At 43.0% G+C, this 20,640-nt stretch overlaps 1 pseudogene; it reads right to left on the bottom strand.

The window, feature by feature from the left end:
* Positions 1-9,347: 9,347 nt before the first annotated feature.
* LOC116896945 lies at positions 9,348-10,864 on the bottom strand (annotated as a pseudogene).
* Between the last annotated feature and the right edge of the window lie 9,776 nt (positions 10,865-20,640).

Raw genomic sequence — 20,640 nt, forward strand, 5'->3', positions numbered from 1 at the left:
GCCACATAAAGGTCAAGCATCTTGGTGATAGTCTCACATAGTAGAGAAGCAAATCCCTAACAATTAACCTGCTGCCCCTCCCCCCAAAAAAAGCAGAAATAAATGTTGGGTGGCCAAGAAATGCCCATCACAGGGAATGTTCACCAAAAACCAGAAGAGCTGAGAAGCTAGCATATCAAAAGCCCACAGTCAAAGAAGGCCAAAGCAAACGCAAGCTTCAAGAAGAGTTCATCTTCTTCTTGTCTGCTCTACAAATCCAACTCCCTGGCATCAGCCTCCACTCACAGACAGCAGGCTCTGCACTACCCAGCAGTGACTGCGAACATTAACTTCTGCAAGCAGGGAAGCTCCAGCAATGCCCCTGGTACACCTCTCTTCCCCACCCACACCCAGTCCTGGGCCTTTTCTCTGTGTGCCTAGAGTGCTTCAGAACATGTAACTGGCATCAGGTACTTAGTTTCAACTTAGCTATAAACTAGTTCTACCGTCCTGAACAGGCCAACTAACATCTCTGTGCCTTACTTTTCATATCTGTAAAATGACTGGGTTAAGTCAGAGCTATAAAAAAAAATCCATCTCCATGGCCTTCTGAAATAAAAATCAAGATAGAAGATCTGTGTATTTCTGAAGGCATTTTTCTCTAAGTTCCTTAGCTCCTAGAGGAGGGCTGGCGTTGTACAAGCCAGTTCACTGTAACTTTCCCCGGCACAAATAGAGATCCTGTTTGCCAAAGTTTACCTCCCGCCATCAGTTCTAGAAGTCCTAATCAAATGGTGAGATGTTTTACTTGACTGAAATCACCAAGAAGACGGCGCTTCTAGTTTCTTGGTGTGTGGGGTCAATCCTGTCTCTATCATTTCAAGCAAAAATAGGAGTCTTTCCAAGTATACTATTTAAACTTAAGTCTTTATAATGTATTTGTAATGTAAAATAGAAGTGCTTTGACAACATAACAAATAACCTTATAGACCCACCTTCAGTCTTCGATCTTTTTTTTTTACTCTGTAGTGATGTCATAGAGAGTGTACATCTGTAAACTGTAAATCCAACCGCCTTTCAGGGCCCAGCGTTAATCCACCCCTTTATGTGAAACAATGCTACTGTTTCCCATTAAAGTCTCCTTGAATAAAAAGCTATTTTTATGGACCCAGAAATCCACTTTTTTCTAAATCTCATTTCTTTTTATCTTGACCACCACCACTGCACTCTTTCTTTGTGCAAAAGAATAAATCCTTTCTGAGCCCACAGATTCAAATGCCACAGCCACTGTGATCCCCAGCAGTGACACCCAGCTGATAAACCAGCAGGGAAGCCCCTCTCACCTTTCACCTTCCAATACCCAGGGTAGCGGAAGCACATGCTCCGTGTTGACAAATGATGGGAAAATCCGGTTTCAGCATCCCTCCGATTTGGAGGCTGACTTCAAGTGCAGCGTGTATGAAACAATACAGTCTGACCAGGACTGAATCAAACTTAAACATGAACCTCTCATTTGTACTCGTTTTGAAATGCTTCCAACTTCCACCTTCCATATTTTCATGTATTTTTATTTGTGACCCTCTAACTCTTTTAAAACACTGGCTGCAAGCTTCCCTCTGAACTCTCCCATTGTGATGAACTTCTCTCCCAATCCATGGGGAGAAGTTTGGTGTGTGACACACAAATTTTTAAAATACTCCTAAAACCTTAAAATTGTTTGATAAACGCAAGGAAGTCTATAGGCACAACCTATTGATCCTCCAAAATCAGAACCCAGATAAGCCCAAACATACTCCTTACCTTCTTGCTTATTCCTTGCTCCTATTTCCCAATCCCCAGACATCAGCCCCTTTAGTGTCACAAAAGTTACTTTGCATTCCGCTCACCTTCTCCCAGTCCTCATATTAACTACTCTCTAAGTCCTGTAGGTCTCTCTCTAACCTGCCCTCTTGTCTTTAGCCCAACCACCCTGCCTAATGCAAAACTGCTCCTCTTGTGCATGAACTGTGTTAACAGCTTCTACACTACAATCCTGACTCTAGGTCTTTCTCTGTTTAGCACTGTTTGAGGCTATCTTCCAAGACATTGCAACCATGTCTGCTTGCAAGCTGTTCTCCCACATATATTGAAGACAGCCATGGCAGAGTGATATAGCTAAACTGGGAGGAAACAAGAACCTCCCAATATCTCTCCTAGCTCACCATACCCTACCCTACCTTACCCTATCCTACTCTACCCTACCCTAGTCTACGCTACCCTACCCCACCCCAATCTATCCAACTTTATTCAAGTCTCCCCTCCCCTACTTTACTCTGACTTAACCTGTCCTATTCTACCTACTTCATCCCACTCTACCCTAATCTACCCTACTCTACTCTATTCTAATTCTATCTAATTCTATCTCACTCTACCCTACCCTACCTTACCTTAGTCCATCTCAGTCTCCTCTATCTCACACTACTCTATTCAACTTACTGCTATGATTTCCCATCAGCTGAATCCATATGAATGGATCTGGAGAAACTCCCAATTCCCTCTCTATTTTCTACATCTACTCATCCTGTATGGCCCAGCTAAAAGTTATCTTTTATGGTACAGTGAACTATTTTGATTTTTTTCTAATACATATATATCACAATATTTCATTTCAGTTGTTTAGTTACTTAGATTCTCTGAGGCTGGAACACTGTAGTGTTTTATATTTCAGAGGTCTTTAGCAGATTATTGGCCTTGTGCATATTCATATCCATGTGGATGGGTGTATGTGTGTGTACCTGTGTCTATGTGCATATGTGCATATGTATGTGCATGTGCATGTGTGTATGTGCATGTGTCTATGTTCATATATATGTTCATATATATATTCATTCACTGGAAGACTGTGCATATATATGTGCATATGCATGCGTGTGTGTGTATGATTGTGTGTCTGTGCAAGCAAATGCACTGAGTGCCAAGCAGAGGTTCCTGCAACATTTTGCATGAAGAGACATAAAAAGCAAAACTAATGCTACTAACAAATCCACAGATCCTTCCTGATGTCAGCAACAACCCTGTGTCCAAAGTGCCTCTGCCACAAACCAGTCCAAGGGTTCTCTTACCTGTCCGTTCCTATATTTACGATGTTTTAAAGAATCACATTTATATTTTTCTTAACAATTTATTCTGATAGCTGCTTCAATGTATTGCTGATGAAGACTCAACCAAGCAGAGAATCATGAAGCTTGGTACAGTTTTCACGTGGCTACTGAGTTTGCTAGGATCAGCTTATACCACATGACTTCTGAAGCAGAGCTCTTCTAATTCTAGACTAAAATAAGCGTTTAAAGTGGGTCTTGATCTGCTCCTTAATTCAATCTTACCCAACCTGGGAGAAGGGCAGTTTGCTAACTGGATCTCTCTAGATGTTCTGTCTCACATAATGGAGAAAGAGAATTGAAGAAACACTTGAGATGATATCAGAGCAGAGGCAGGACCACTGGAAGGTGGATGCTTAGCTTTAATGCCACACCGTCCATGTCACTGCTACATCAACAGATTTCTAGAGTAATAGTTGACTAAGTATGGCTGGGAGACCTCCACTCTACTCTAATTCTTCAGGAAACCATGTGGACAGAAGCCAGGACTATGGCTGCAGTGGCAGCTAAGAGCAGAGCCTCATTCCTTTTGAGGCTAAGAAAAATAAAGTCACACTGTAGGCTGACTTAGTCCGATGTCTGTCCCAATATCTCTGAAATTCTACCTAGGAACATGGTCGTGTGCTAGGTCACAATTTCTTCAAAACTCAACATTCCTTTATGATAAAAGCCCTAAAGAGTGAGAATAATACATCTCAACATAACATAGGCTACACACACAAACCAATAGTCAACATAGACCCATTGATAAACCTGAAACCATTTTCTGTAAAACCAGGCACAGAACAAAGAGGACCAAACTCTCTGGAGTGCTGACCCAATACAATGTTTGAAGTTTTAGCTAGAAAAACAAAAGAAATAAATTCAAGGGATACAAATGGGTGTAGTAGTGACCTGAATGGTACAGGTGTCCATCAACTTTCTGATTTGAGTTAAGCCTTCTGCAAAGGTCGAAACCTCTCAAACACATGTCTCACAGGCCCCGTGAGGGAACCTACTACCATTATTCTGTTAAATAGAAATTATATTTGAATGTCCTCTGAATTCTTAACACTTGTATCAGTGGTTCTCAACCTTCCTAATGCTGTGACCCTTTAATATAGTTCCTCGTGTTGTGGGGATCCCTGACCGCAAAATTATTTTTGTTGTTACTTCATAACTGTAATGCTGCTGCTGTAACAAATCATAACATAAATATTGGTGTTTTCTGATGGTCTTAGGTGAGCCCATTGAAAAGGAAGGGTCTGGGCTGGAGAGATGGCTCAGCGGTTAAGAACACTGGCTGCTCTTCAGAGGTGCTGAGTTCAATTCCCAGCAACCACATGGTGGCTCACAACCATCTATAATGGGATCTGCTGCCCTCTTCTGGTGAGTCTGTAGAGAGCAACAGTGTACTCACATACATAAAATAAATAAATCATTTAAAAAAAGGATCCATTCAAATGTATCCAATACCTCAATGGAAACCGGAAAAGTGCTAGAAGAAAATGAAGAGAAAGCACAGTGAGATGCAGATAGACTGAGACTTCCTGTACAGGACTGAAGATGCTCGGGAAATAGGGCTAAGAATGCATAAAGGGGCCTCTCCGACTTGCAAAGCTTCTAACCGTGCAGTTAATCAAGTGAAGAGGTAGCCGGTAGAATGGGGAGATGGGAAAACCTTTGCCAACCAGACGTCTAACAAAAGATTAATATCTAGAACTCAAAAAACTACAGCAAAGAAACAACGCAACCAAAACCAGCAACAACAAAACAGACGAACAAAAACAACAAAAACCAGACCGAGGAGCCAAATGGAGTTCGGAAAAGAAGAAACACAGATGATTGGTTTTTAAAGTGCACTGAATCCTTCGTTAGTCAGAAAAATGAAAGTAAACCACCCTGAGATTCCCAACTCACACCAGCAATGGCTTTCATAACTGGGATGTGGCAGAAAATGAAGCCTTATGTGTGGTTGTCAGGAATCTACACGGACAAACAAGCACAGCCATCATGGAGATCACTCTGTTGGTTAAAAAAAAAAATGGAAGCACTACATAACCCAGCTGACAGACTCCTGGGTCTGAAGGACTCTATATCCTACAACAGAAAAACCGGTACATCGTTCTGGCTTGCTTTTCTGTCGCTGTGATAAAACACTGGCCAAAAGCAGTTTGGGGAGGGAAGGGAGGATTAACTTATACCTTACAATTCTCATCATCGAGGGCAGCCAAGCCAGGAATCCCAAGGCAGGAACCAAAGCAGAGACCACAGAGAGTACTGCTTACTGACTTGCTTTCTGTGGTCAGGACCGCTTGGCTGCACCACCCATACTGTGTGGGATGAGCACTCCCAAAACAACCAATCAGCAAGAAGATTCCCCACGGGCCAATCTGATAGAAACAAGGCCTCAACTAAGGTCCCTTCTTTCTAAGGTGACTCTAGTTTTTGTCAAGTTGACAATAACTAACCAGCTCACACATCCATGTTTATTGCTGCTCTGTTCATGATAACAAGAAAACGGAACCAGCCCCAATGCCCATCAGATGAGGTGTGGAGAAACAAAGTGTGGTGCGCATGCCTTGTGGAATCGTATTAAGACAAAAAAAAAAAAAAAAAAAAAAAAAAAGACAATGAGTAGAATTGGAAACTGTTATATTAAGTGAGATAACTCAGAATCTAAACTCCTTGTGTTTTCTCTATGTGGATACTAAGTTCTAAGTTTTAAATATGTACATTTATGTGAAGTGAGTTATGTAAAGCTCAGGGAAGTGGAAAGAGGGAAATAGGACGGTTATGTTGCCCTGCTAATTAAGGTTCATGTCTACCGTTGTCTGGATTCTGGAGGGCTTCCTTTATCGGCAGGGCTTCCCCTTCTCCAAACTCATCTGGGTAGTTCAAAAGCCCCCACACCTCTGCCTGCAGAATGTTACACAGCCTTAGTTAGATTACAGGTTCAACTTCCTTTCTCCTGATAAGAGTTCATCTAGTCCGGAGATTCCCGAAATGTTTCCCCATGCTAATGAGGCCTTTTGGTACCCTAAGCATTCAGCCAATGAGCGTTGCCCATCCTGGATGTTCCCACCCGCCATCCCCTAAAACTATATAAGCCTTGAATCACCCCAAGTAAAGTTGATCTGTCTCCCTGCAGTTGGTCTTTACTATTCTTACTCACGGGGTTTCTGAACTCCCCATTGTCCTCCATGCTCCCTTTGCCCTCGTGGGCCAATATTGGCCATCAATAACTGAGGGCAGGGAGGATGAGAGGGTAAAAGTTATTAACTGATGGGGGGAAGAACACAGATGCTATGGAGTCAGCAAGAGGAGTGCTGGGACTGGGAAGGCTTGATTTAAGCAAGAAGGAAGACAAGGAGATGGGAAAGAAGATAGACTGGGGAGAGGGTCAGCCAGGTAACAACTTAGGGGAAAGCTATAAGGTAATGTGATGCTTGATAAGCTAATCATATATACATATGATATATATGATTTATATATCATATGACATATATGATATATATGACTTAATATATATATAGATATATAAAAAGCATTTAAATGGAGATTCCATGTGTAAGTGGGAAAAGTTGCTCCCGCAGCCGCCAGAGATGATTAAATGAACTCACGGTGCCAGGAGGGGGCTATCTCATTAGTTCTTGGTTGGCGAAGCCGCTGAGACTCCAGAAATAATACATGTGATGGTCGCTGCTCCTGGTTTTCCAGGAGAATGTAATAACTAGACCTTATTGTCTTCTGGCTAACGCAGACAGTTTCCAGAAGGTACTATGCAGGCTGTTGTAGGGAACAGTCTTACTCATCTCTGGATTCATATGCAACACTACTAACCATCTAGGCAAGATGAGCCTGGTACGTAGGCTGTACTGGGGGTACCATTGCAGCTGATTTTCTAGATGTCCATGATGTAATGATCAAACTGCATTTACTGCTGAAGCCCGTAGAATAGAGTTGCTGCCAGTTGTGGTCAGAGAAATTCTTTTGGCAGTGTTCGGTTGTGACTGCAGAGGCTCATGTGTGGTCAAAGTGTTCAGGATATGTGACTAGTGAATGCTCAGCCATACGTAGAGCATCTGTATCACCACCTTCCAAGGCTCAGGGAACACAGTAGAAGAACGGGTAGAAACAACTTAAGAGCAAGAAGAAGGTGAGGGAGAGGGGGAGAACCCTGACCTCTGGACAGGACATGACGGCCACACTCTAGACTCAAAGCTGTGATTACTCCACCAGGTTGGGCCTGTCAACATCTTGTGATGGAAGATATAGGTGCTCGTGAGGTTCTGATCCCCTCCTGAGGATTCATAGCCAGACAAGTTTGACAGGGAGGAAGAGAAATTTTCTTCACTAGTGTAGCCATTGGCAGGTACTCATATTCTTGTAAACAAGCCGTCATCCATGATCCTGTAAGCAACTCTGATGAAACTCATTGGGTGGCATACACACACACACACACACACACACAGAGAGAGAGAGAGAGAGACAGAGAGAGAGAGAGAGAGAGAGAGAGAGAGAGAGAGAGAAGAGACAGAGAAGGAGACAATAAAGTAGAAGGAAGCCTCATTGGGAGGAGGAAGGGAACTAGCAGGAGTTGGGGACCAGAGAGGTTAACAGGTGGATATGAGGAAAAAACAATATATGTGTGTGTGTGTGTGTGTGTGTGTGTGTGTGTGTGTGTGTGTGTGTGTTCTTATAATAAACTCATCATGATATACAATTAAATGTGGTTGAAAAAAATCTAAAAATAAAAGAATTCAAGAGGCTAATCTTGATTAGTTGGGCCACTCAACTTTGAGAAAGTTTGAGGGAAAAGGAAATTTAAAAAGGAAAGGGTCCCAGAAGCTGGCAAGAGTCAGAGGCAGCTCCTTCTCCCACTGTTAGGAGTCCCACAGGAGCACCAAGGTAAACAACCATAACATATATACAAAGTGCCTAGGTCAGAGCCATGCAGGCTCCGCGAGACCCTTAGTTGATCCTGTGGGCTTTCTTGTGGTATCCTCAACCTCTCTGGCTCCTACAATCCTTCCTCCTCCCCCTCTTCTGAGGGATTCCCCCAGCTCTGCCTGATGATTGGCTGTGAGTCTCTCTATGTGTTCCCTCTCTGATGACCATTATGCTATGCTCCATTCTACACGTATATCAAAATAAGATGTATATCTTAGAGCTTGGTTGGGGCTCCCATGACTTTTACTGTTAAAACATATCTATGTCTTGGGAGAAGTAAAACATTTTATGTTGTGTGCTGTGGAGGGCCTAAGGAAATACGTGTATGGAGAGCTGGGAGGTGGGGAGGGATCCACCTCAGGAACTGTGGTGTTGAGGCTGCTCTGTCCACAAGGATGAAGGTTGTGGGTTTTACACAGAGTGAGTTTTCTCTATGTGGCTACAGGAATGTTAGTCACCTGGCCAACACGCAAGACAGCATAGGTCTCTTCCCATGGGAAAGGCAGACATGTTTGCATACAGGGACTGCAAGAACCACAGATGGTCTGGAGCAAGGACCGGGAACATTTATGGAATGTATATTCTGTGTGCAGCAGACACCAGGCATCTTGACAGTTTAGCTGTGCAGCACACATGAGTTAGCGTGTACCCTAGGGTTGTTGCTATGTTCTACATGTTTAGGTCGATGCTACTACAGATTCTGCTTTTCCGACAAGGAAGTAGACATACAAGAAAGTCAGAAAACAAAGGAAGGCCCATTGTTTGGCCCAGAAGTTAAGATTTTTCACGATGGCAGTATCAAATTGGATTTCCAGTTGTGACACAGCAAAGGAATCGGGTTTCTGCATAAAAACAGACTCCCTGGCAGAAAAATCTGTTTCCCATGGTTCCAAAGGAAGGGAACTCCAAGCTCAAGGTGATGAGAACTCTTCCCAGGTTTCAGACATCTGTCACTCAGTCACCGTGTCTTCTTGTGAGGAGAGGATGGAGCCCTGGTCTCTTCTTTCTATGGACTCACCCTCAGGGCATTGTGCAGACCTGTCACCTCCATCGTACTGGAGATGGGGCTTGGAAATGAGCTCTGAGGGATACACTGAGTCCCTAACAGCCTGTGTGGCCAGGAAGTCCACATGCTCACTCTCCACCAACAGATGTGTTTAACACAGGGCACCATAGCAACACAGAGGCCTGGGGTTGGGGAACATGATTAAGAGAATGTGTTTAAAGAAAATGAGCAAATCAACCAATTTCTGATGTCTTTCATAGCCTTCACTATCAGGAGAGTGAGGAAGGGACAGGATAAAGGGGGTGACCGAGTCAGCATGATTCAAAAGTGTTATTTGCTTGTTTGGAAATGTCGCAATGAAATCCATTCTTTCCCATAATTAATATATGTTTAAAAAGTGTCCCACATCTGAGTCTGTAAGTTACAAGCTGATGCCAAACAGGAGTTGGGCTCTAAGAACCACTCTGGGTCTCCAGGGGGAATGCACATACATCCTTGTGCTTTAAGGATTTAGATCATAGGTAAAGCAATCTTATTTATCAGCTGGAATTCGGGCTTTCTTTCTTTTCTGTTCTTTTTGTATTTCATAGCACTTTATTAAGAGGGAACCAATGTCAGCACTGCTATGTAAACAATGACAAAGAGAAACACATCAGGGATCATGTAGACGGTGATATACATTGCCCTTTGTATAATCAATGCATAATAGTTAAGGAAAGTTTAATCCTTAATAAGCAAACATCTTTGCATATACTGCCTTCTCTTTATCTTTCTGTGCCTTTATCATTCGTTTGGCTTTAAGCATTTCTGCCTGGATAGCTTTATCTCCTGGGCTATCTCCTGCGCCTTCTTAAGATCAGCCAATGCTTGATCATATTCTCTTAATCCTGCATCCTTGTGCTTTCGGTACAATGCTTTAGTGTTTGAAGGCTCCATTTCAAGAGCCTCCAAGCAGCTGTCAATCGCCCCCTGCCAATTTGACATCTTCAATTTATAAGCACCAATATTCAGCACGCAACCTAAGGCTACAGGTTGCAGTCCGGATACATCTGCTTTCTCAAAATCATCCCTTGAACTATCCATGTACCTTCGCATATTTTTTAATAGCCATCTCCCAGTTTTGAGACTTGAAAAAAGTATTTCCAGTGTTTTTTAAGCCTTCAGATATTAATAAATTTTATCTACATCTCTTAAGTCTATATCAGCATCCTCAGAGAAATCTGGATGACAGTCACCAGAGCCTCTTTGGAGAATATTCCCAATCATCCCCTTCTTTCGATTCTCCACATTCTGCAATAACACACAGTTTGGCAGGTTTTCCACCATTCACGTCTACATTTTCAAGCATCCTTGCCACACCTAGTCCTTTTATTACTTGGCCAAATACCACATGTTTCCCATCCACATGAGGAGTTGGACCTGTTGTGATAAAGAACTGAGAACCATTTGTATTAGGGCCTGCATTTGCCATGCTCAGCAAACCCTCCCGATCATGCTTATAATGAAAATTACCATCTTCAAATTTTTCACCTACTTTCTCCACCTGTCCCATTCTGATTTGAGAAGTCTACACCCTGAATCATAAATTTCTTAATAATTCGGTGGAAAGGACATCCTTTAAAATGCAGAGGTTTCCAGTGCCCTTTTCTCCTGTACACAATGCACGGAAATTTTCTGCAGTTTTAGGAACAATATCTGCAAACAATTCTAAAACAATTCATCCAACTCGCTCCCCGCTGATGTCCACTTCAAAGAAGACTTGAGGGTTCATGGAATTGGAGGGCTTGGCTGCTGGGGATAAGTGGGACATCTTCACTGCAGGCGCTGGAAAGCTGGACACGAGTGCGTCCTGCGCGTGCGCGAGAAGGGCTCAAACTCTACAGCACCTCTACTTTATAAGCTGGCGACATGCTCAGGCTGCCTTTCAATGTGGCTGATTCCTGGGGAGAGCCACCTGGGAATAGAATCCTCTATTCCTGAAAGAAACTGACCTATGCTGTCTTCCTATCCCTCAGAGAAACAAATCCTAAGGCATAAAAGGGACACCAAGAGGAAAAAAAGTGTTGTGGGCTGGTGTGACTGGAGGCAGCTGTGTTGTCAACCATGCTGCAGAGTGGTCCACGGTACTGGGGTTAAGTGGCTCCAGCTGCTGATAATTAAAACAGGAGAGGAAGGGGAGTGGGAATGGATGGAGGGTGTTGGCGACTGCTCCCCCACTACCAGGAATAGCTGACAATATTTCAGTTTCCTCCATGAATCCTGTCTGGCCTCCTTCTCATCTGCTGCCACACTCCACCCACTCCTCCCCTGGCCAAGTGGGGCTGTGTCCCGGTGAACTCCACAGGTCCTTGGTCCCCAGTGTCCTGCCTACATTGATCCTTTGCCTTCAATAAGATATTGAAGTCCCCCATCATACCGTAAATGCTGCGATTTGATGTATTCCAGGCATGGAAGCTATTGATGACGTTTGCTGTAAATTTGATCCCGGATCACATATTTTTACAGTCTGTCTGGGGACACCGACAAGCAAACTGTGCAACAAGAGCTTTAAAGACAAAAGTGACAGCCCAGGAGCCTGTGAATGTGGTGGACGCTTAGGTTGGGGTAGGCTGCCTGGGTGGGTGAGTGGGAGAGGCGACATTCAGGTAAATGTCACAGAAATGTCCAAAGACACAGACAAGAGCTAGAGCATGGGCCAGAAAAGAAAACAACAAACCATTACAACAAGAACAGTTAGGTCAAACTGGGCAATGCAAAATGTCTCTCACACATGTTCTTACCACAAACACAGTGTCCGAATGGAGATGAGCTGCAGGAAAGGTAGGACGAGCATTAGCACCAGAACATGGTTGGCCCTGGGTACCTGACAACTCCTCACAACGGTACCCCCACCTCCAACAATTCCTCACAACGGCACCCCAGCATCCAACATCTCCTCGCAATGGCACCCTAGCATCCAACATCTCCTCGCAACGGCACCCCAGCATCTAAAATCTCCTCACAACAGCACCCCACTTCCAAAATCTCCTCTCAATGGCACCCCAGCATCCAACATTTTGCAACGGCACCCCAGCATCCAACATCTCCTCTGCAGTGGAACTCCACCCCCACATCTCCTCTGCAGTGGCACTGTACTCAGAATGCCCTGAAGAAGGCATTAGCATGAAGGTACGGGGATGCACGGTGCCTTTGGAAGACTTACCAACACTGCAGAGGCAGCCTCAAGCAAGTTAGTGGTAATAATTGTGCTTCCTGTGTTGCAGTACCATTCTGCTTTAGGAACCTTCTTTTACTGGTGGCCTACAGTCAAACCCTAAAAGAAGAAGGACATCCCTTGTCTGCCTAAATAGCTATAAGCTCTCAAGCTGGCAGAACCTTCCAGTCCCTCTGACAAGCTTCCCTCAATTTCTAACCATAATTGCCATTTGCCAATTGATTTGAAAACACTGGATTTGGTTGTGGAGCAGCCCAGGAGAGTTAACAATTGCCCAGGTAAAACTATGTGCCACAAAATTATAAATAACAATAAGTTACCTTGTATTTTATTCTAATATCTCAACACTGATTTGTTAAAAATGAGCATATGTTCTGATAAACAAAAGCTTCGAGAGACTAACAAAGGCCACTTCTGATTCTCTTCAAGCCCAAACCAAGAACAGGCTAGCATTCCCTGCCACCCTGGGAAAACCTCTTGCTTTCTCGCCTGGTTGCCTTTTGTACTTGAGCGTTCCTGTCAAGCCCTGAGTTTTTAAGCTAGATGACTTTCATTCCTTGGTTTCCATCTGACTGAGTCTCAGGCCTGCTCTCTTTGCCCTGTGGGCATGCTCTTTCCCCTGTTCTTGTTGATGCATTCTGTTGTGACACTTCCGTGGCATCCCAGACTTTAACAGAAGTAGTTGGTGGACACAAAGCTATTTCACCTCTTAAAAGCTTGGAAGAAAGTTACATGAAAAAGCTGTGTGGTAAAAAGAATGACAGAGACATAGACCAGTAAGTTTTCATCTTAGCCATATATTGATAGCAAGTCCAATTAAAGTGTGGTGTGTGTGTGTGTGTGTGTGTGTGTGTGTGTGTGTGTGTGTGTGTATGTTGAGTTTAGTGAAATATGAATGTTGGTTGGTCAGCTATGTCATTAATTGAATAAATATGCATATATTTCTCATCCACTTATGGAAGGAAAGCTCTGGGGTTCCCATGTCTCTCCCCACTATGCTGGCTTGAGTTACCCTCAACAAGCTTTCTACACCCAGATATGCAACTAGGCTGTCCTTAGATCATGGTGCCACCTAGTGGTTTGGTTACTAATCTCTGAGCCACCCTGCTTCCTTCCAAGGCTGCCTTATTCTTCTTTGCAGACAGTTCCCTCCTCTCTTTTCTCTTCAAAGAACACCCCAGTCTCAGCATGCCAAATGAGCACAAAGCTAAGAGGCACACCTGAGTGCAAAGAAAGGCAAGCTATGGGATGGCAAAACATCAGGAAACAGTGACATAGTTGCACCCGGACCCTCCCCCTCTCCCACCCCTAACCCTTACCCCACTCCCACTCCCCATCCCATCCCACCCCACCCCATCCCACCCGCACACCGACCTCATCATTCCCCAGAGTTTATTTGACTCAAGGACCAACATGTAAAACAACCTCTCACCAAGTATTTGGAGGCCAGAGGCTGTCTTAAGGAGCAGAGCTGGAGAGCTGTGGAATTTGGAGCTTAACTGCCATTTTGAGCATTGCTCCTTTGGGGAGCTGGATTCTGACTTTAGCTCCTTTCTGAATGACATCCCTTGAACACATGGGAGTTTCTTATACATTCAATGGGTCTGTCCTAAGTAAATCCAAATTGCTTCCAAAGACCTAAAGAAGTATAGCTTGGAGACGAGACTATAAAATTGTGAGAAACATACTTTGTCAGGAAACATGTTCCAGAAGCTAATGCCTGCTCCAGGAGTGCCTCTGCCCACTGCAGGAACACCATGGAGTGATGATGAGCAGACTGATGGACTGTGGACCAACGGCATTTGCTTTAAACAGCCTGCGCGGACACAGCAAGAAGTCCTTATTATCCGTGAGCATCATCTACAACTTCAAAGCACAAAACTGTCTCCCCACTTATAGATCCACTTTCTCACTGAGGAAAATGTCCTCTCATTATATTAATGATTAGTTACGTTATTTATTAATATTATATCAATTAATAAGGTCTGTGTGAACGAATGTGTGTTAACTTATGCAGGCCACCTCATAGCTTTATACATATGGTCCTAGGAAAGTATTTACAGATTGAATTCCTGAAAAACCAAGCAATAGACACATAAAGATTTCAATCATAATAAATTAATTATAAAGTATTATAGAATTCTTAATTATTGTCCCTATAGGGGACAACCTTTAGAAAGAGACAGAGAACAAAATGACCCACAACTCCTGCTACCTCAAGGGATGGAGGTCTTTCTTCCTGTGCTCCTCCCCCAACAGACCTCAGGGGTCCCTGAACTACTAACCCCACATGTCCTCCCACATCACCCTGGCTGCCTCAAATCTAAGGATACACAGTTCCCCTTGAGCAGGAGTGGAAGACAATCTGCCTACAAGGGGCTCCAACCCTGGAGAGCCAATGCCAGGGAAAAGGCCAAACCTAGCATTCTCCAGTCAGAAAAGGAAGCCCTCCTCTGAACTAGAAACTCCTCCTTACTCCTCAGCTGATGCTCTTACATATCCTACCACAACCCAGAGTCTATACGAAATGTAGAGATGCAGACATACTGCTCACGGGTCATGGAGAATCTCTTTGACCTCAGGCTCACATCCAGCCTCCGTTGCCCTTCCCTTACTTAACTGAAAGCCAAGGGATGTGTCCTCCCACTTGCTCTGTCCAGCTGTGGCCTTCTCCTGCCTAAGGAGCTTGTAGCTATCAGGAAATTCAACATGGACCACCCAGTTCTCCCTTCTTTTTTGACTCTTTTACTAGAAAAGAACTGACTTCACTCTGGGTCTCAGTTAGGATAACTACTGCTATGATGAAACACCATGGCCAAAAGAGAGTTGGGAAGAAAGGGTTTATTTAGCTTATACTTCCATACAGTAATCCATCATTCAAGGAAGTCAGGACAGGAACTCAAACTGGGCAGGAACCTGGAGGCAGGCGCCACTGCAGAGAACATGGACGGTGCTGCTTACTGGCTTGTTCTCCATGGCTTGCTCAACCTGCTTTCTTATAGAACTCAGGACTACCAGCCTAGGGGTGACCCCACATCAATGGATTGGGCCCTTCCCCATCAATAAATAATTAAGAAAATGACCTACAGGCTTGCCTGCAGCCTGATTTTAAGGAAGCGGGTTTTTTGTTTTTTGTTTGTTTGTTTGCTTGTTTGTTTTTTCTAAATTGAGGTTTCCCTCTCTTGGAATGACTATAGCTTGTGTCAAGTTAACATGAAACTAGCCAACACACTCTGAAGTGTCTAGTTAAGAAAACTTCTCAAACACTACCCAAGCTGGCCCAGTTCTACTTTGACCCATGTACACAAACCCTCTGAACAGTCCTCTACTGTACAGAGCAACTTCTCTGAGCACAATTCCACACCATAAGCCTGCTGATCAAAGGTAGAATACACAGTCGATCAGGAAGCTAGAGATGTAAGGAAGGAAGACTACAACCAAACTCAGAGGGAATGCTTGGAAAAGTTATTTCAAATGTGTTTCAAAAGGAAGAAACCCTCCACGTCCTGCTGGGCGAGGGACTGGACAAGCTATAGAGTGTTCAAGGAATCCCCAGAGAAAGGTGGGCTGGGTCTACTTGCTGTTGTGGATTGTTTCTAATGCTATCTGTGTTCATTCAGCTCCCCCAAAAGCACAGGAAGCTGCATGGCTGAATCTAAGATGATGATGGTCCCTGTCCCCAGTTGGCTCTAATTGGGAAACTAAGTTGCCAGAGGCCAATGGCTGGGCAGAGAGACAGAGGCAGGACTGTAGATTTCCCAGACAGGAACAACAGGAAGTAGAAGGTTTTAGAATCACCTTGACAGTGAAGCAGGAGTATCAGACTTGAGAGCTGCAGGAGAGAAAACCTCCAGCCATATCAGAGTCAGGGAAGAACGGCCCCCCAGGGGTGAGCCCTTGAGTCTAGGGCAGCAAAGATGGAATTTAAATTTTAGTAATAATTAATTAGTAATAATTAAGGAGTATCAGAGGGGAATAGCAATGTGGAAGATTGGGAGTGGCCCAGTTGTTGAGCTGCCTAGGGCATATTAAAAGTAAGGACCTGTGTGTGTGTGTGTGTGTGTGTGTGTGTGTGTGTGTGTGTGTGTGTGTATTTCATTCGTGAATCTACAACATGGGGGCAGTAGCAAGAAGCTATTCATCTAGTAGAGGGATAAAAGAAGTTTGTTCAAGTTGTCCTCTGACCCACACAAGCACATGACATAGCATGATCTCATGCACACACAATCGCATGCAATACACACACACACACACACACACACACACACACACACACACACACTAAGTAAATGCAGTATAACGTACACATGTAAAACAGCTCAGGTATTCCCCCCCATTGTCTCCCCTTCTTACTTCCCATTCTCTCTTACCTTCTTTTAATAAATCTACGTTAGCTCTACTACAAGATAAAATAGAACTTCTAGATATCTACATAGCATCTAAAATAGAAAAATATTCAAAAGTAAGCTGTTAGCCAGATATTTGTTTTTAAAATAATGAATTCATTGGGAAAAAGAAAATGGGCAAGATGAAGCAGATGTGTGCAAATTATATGCAAATTTGCTCACAAAACATATCCTATTGTTTTACAACAGTAAGCAATTACAATTGTGCATGGGCACAGATAATCTTCAAAATATGTTCCATAAACAGATTCTTCAAAGGACGTGGTAAACCTAATTGAGTTTTTACCTCATTTTGCCCTTTCAAATCAATGTCCTCCCTATCCCAGTTACCCAACACATCAACTCAGAGGGTTGGTGCTCACTGCTAAACAGAACCTGGAATTGTCTGAGAGATGAACCTTTGTCCGCTCCTGTGGGGCTGTCTTGATTGAATTAACTGATGTAGGACACCCACTTTAACTGTGGGTGGAACCATTCCCTAGACAGAGGGTCCTAGATTATGTAAGTGGAGTTCAAGACCTGAGCATGAACAGGCATGCATCTTTTAGTGTCTGCTTCTTTACTGAGGTAAATATGACTAGCTGTCACCAGCCTCTGCAGTTCTGATGTCTCTGTAATGTAGGACTGTAGATAAACCATGAGATAAAATAAGCCTTTTCCCTGACAAGTTGCTTTTTAAAAAATATCTATTTTTATTCTTAATTGTGTAGGTTGTAGGGGTGTGTGTGTGTGTGTGTGTGTGTGTGTGTGTGTGTGTGTGTGTGTGTGTTGACATGTGGATGTCTGAATATGAGTACAGGTACTCACAGAAGCCAGAGGCACTGGATTATCTGACGCTGGACTTACAGGTAGTTGTTAGCTGATCAGTGTATGTGCTAAGACCCAAACTCCAGTCCTCTGAGTTGTCAAGAGCAGCCAACCCTCTTGACAACTGAGTCATCTCTTAATTTGCTTTTGTTGGCATATTTTATACAGGTGCAGGAATGAAACCAGGACAGTAATCCCCACATATCTCTGAGTTTGGAGAGTATCAGAATCGCCCCAAGCATTAGCAAAAGTCGTTGAGCACCACATCCACAGGTGGGTCAGCAAGTCTGTGGTAGAGATCAAGACTTCCACATTTTAGGATGCTGTTCAATTGGTAGAGTACTTGCCTGGTATGCATGAAGCCCAATTGGTTGCACAGCCCAGCACAAACTGGATGTGGTGGTGCACACTTGTGATCTCAGCACCAGTATATTGAGCAGGAGGATCAGCAGTTCAAGGTCCTCAGCTACATAGGTTCAGGACCAGGGAAACATGAACAACAACAACAACAACAACAACAACAACAACAACAAAAGTTCATCTGTAGAATACACCCAGGGCACCCTATAGCTGCTGGGCCAGGAACCCACAATCTAAAAACCACTGTCCTAAATCATTCTCTTTTCAACACAGATATTTTCAAAACTCCCAGGCCCATTCTGGGACTTGGACTCATCCTTAAGCCCATGTATTTGGTTATATAAATATTCATTCACAGTAAAAAGAAGCAAAAAGAAGCTTATTTGCCTATTCTTTAGGTAAAAATCAATCTTCTGAAGGTATCTTTTGCTAAAACACATTTTTCAAAGAGGTTAATTTCTGTCTCTTAAAGAGCATATTTGAATTGAGTAGATGTCTTCCAATACGTGATACATTATCCTACATTTTTAAGATCTTGAAAAATACATATTCTGTGTTCTTTTGAAGTCCTATAATTTTAATACAGCTAAATGATTTCACACTGATGGCTCAATGGAGACACTATTGTAGGATCTCATCTACTCTAGACAGATCAAGGGAGCTCTGACTTCTTTATGGACAACTTGGTATAATGTGCCAGTCCCTTTGATACAAGTATCCATTAGAATAAGAATATTCACTCCTTACAACAAAGTAGCAGCAGGGGATACATTGTACATGCCCAAACCAAACTGTGCTTTTAGAAGCCTGGGGGTTCTCAGGAGGTTAATATTTTCAATATTAAAATGCTGTTTTAAACAGTAAGCACTGAACACTAAAAATTATTGGTCCCTTCTGAAGAAATCAACACAGGTGGAAGCAAAGAGAACAGGATCTGCCCTTGCAGCTGACTGAAGTTCTTCCTAACAAGCCATCTCTCCTTGGAATCTTACAGAAATACCAAGTGAAGATACTATGGAGTTGTTTGCTGTTTTTTTGTTTGTTTGTTTGTTAGTTTGTTGTTGTTCCAAATCTTTCACAGCTTTTTAGTCCCTAAAATCCCATAGGGGTAATGATTCTCAGGTTGCCATGAATATTCATTGTTCTAACTTGAATTTGATATCTGCTAAAATTCATGTGTTAGAACTTAATGTCCAACACAGTAATGTTAAAAAGTAGAGCCGTTGGGGGTATTCAGTCATGATAGGATTAATGGCTGTCTTGGCTACTACTATTCTGTTGCTGTGAAGAGACATCATAATTGAAGTACCTTATAAACGGAAGTATTTAAATGGAGGCTTGCTTACATAATGCAATAGTCCATGATTATCATGGCAAGAGATCATGGCAGCAGACAGACAAGTATGGCCCTGAAGCAATATCTGAGATACTGTATCTCATCTGTAAGTTGCAGGCAGAGAGAGTGTGAGACTGTGCCTGACAGGAGCTTTTGAGAACTGAAAATCTACGGTGGCACACCTCTTCCAACACTTACTAATCCTTCCCAAACAGTTCCACTAACTAGGAACCAAACATTCAAATATATGACCCCATGAGGGTTTCAGTGAGAAGACAATACTGTCTTTGAACAAATTCTTTTTGTTTTTGTTTTATCCTTTCAGATTGCTCAAACTCTAGAAGCAATGAAGTTTTGTTCAAATGTGGCCCAACTACTCCACTGTTAGACAGATTATGCAAAGAAATGAAGTTAGCACTTGACAGAGACATCTGTGCTCCTTTGTTGGTTTACAAAAGCCAACATGAGCCAGTTGTGAGATTTAAAATTTAAAGTCAATCTGGGTGTATATCAATGGGTGGATGCATTATTAAAACATGGTATAAACCTACAATAGAATAGCACTCAGATATATGAAAGAACAGAATTCTATAATAGCTGTCAGTGAGGACTAGCCTGGGGGACATTATATTAAGAGAAATAAGCCAGATCTTGAAAGACAAATTCATTCCGCATGTTCTCACTTATATAAGGCTTAAAAAGTTGATCTCCTAGAAGAATAGAAGGGTGGTAAATAGATTTCAGACAAAGAATTTTGAAGAACTGAGCTGGATCTGAACTGAAAGCCTCCTTTGAAGGAGTCAGGCAATCTGTCAAAGGAGAAGAGCAGCTGATGGCCAGCTCTACAGGATACCCCAGACAGTACAGGAGTGGCACCTTAATCTTAGGGATAACCAACAGCTATTTAATTAAGACCTTGTCTAGGAACAGAATTCATGCTTGGTATTGTAAATCTACCCAAATTGGCTTGTGGGAGCTGAGAAGAGAAACTACTACTACCACTTTCCTAAACTAGAATAATTTCTAAGCACAACCAAAACACTTATCTTATGTCCACAGGTAAAGGTAGCCCCCCACCCCTACGCCCCTACCTCTTGTCAAAGAAGCTTCTTTTTTTTTTTTTTTTTTTTGGCAGATGGAGACTATTACCAAGATCCTTAACATGCAGAGAACAACTACCATGAGGTACCCAACCCTGGTTGATACATAAACAAACACAGCCTAAGAAAAAAAGGCCTTAAAAAAGAGAAGCAGAAAGATTGCAATAGTCAGAGGGCCAGGATGTCTGATGCCAGGCAATGTGTTTTATATGAAACCTGCATCCGTGAATCCCTGAAATGTGTTCCTGTAAACATGAACAAGATCCCTGGTAGATTATACAAGCCTAAGTGGTCAGCCCTAAATACACACACACACATACACACACACACACACACACACACAATTTTTTTTACAAGAAAGAA

Source organism: Rattus rattus, chromosome 3 (genome assembly GCF_011064425.1).
Source record: "Rattus rattus isolate New Zealand chromosome 3, Rrattus_CSIRO_v1, whole genome shotgun sequence".
Lineage (NCBI taxonomy): Eukaryota > Metazoa > Chordata > Mammalia > Rodentia > Muridae > Rattus > Rattus rattus.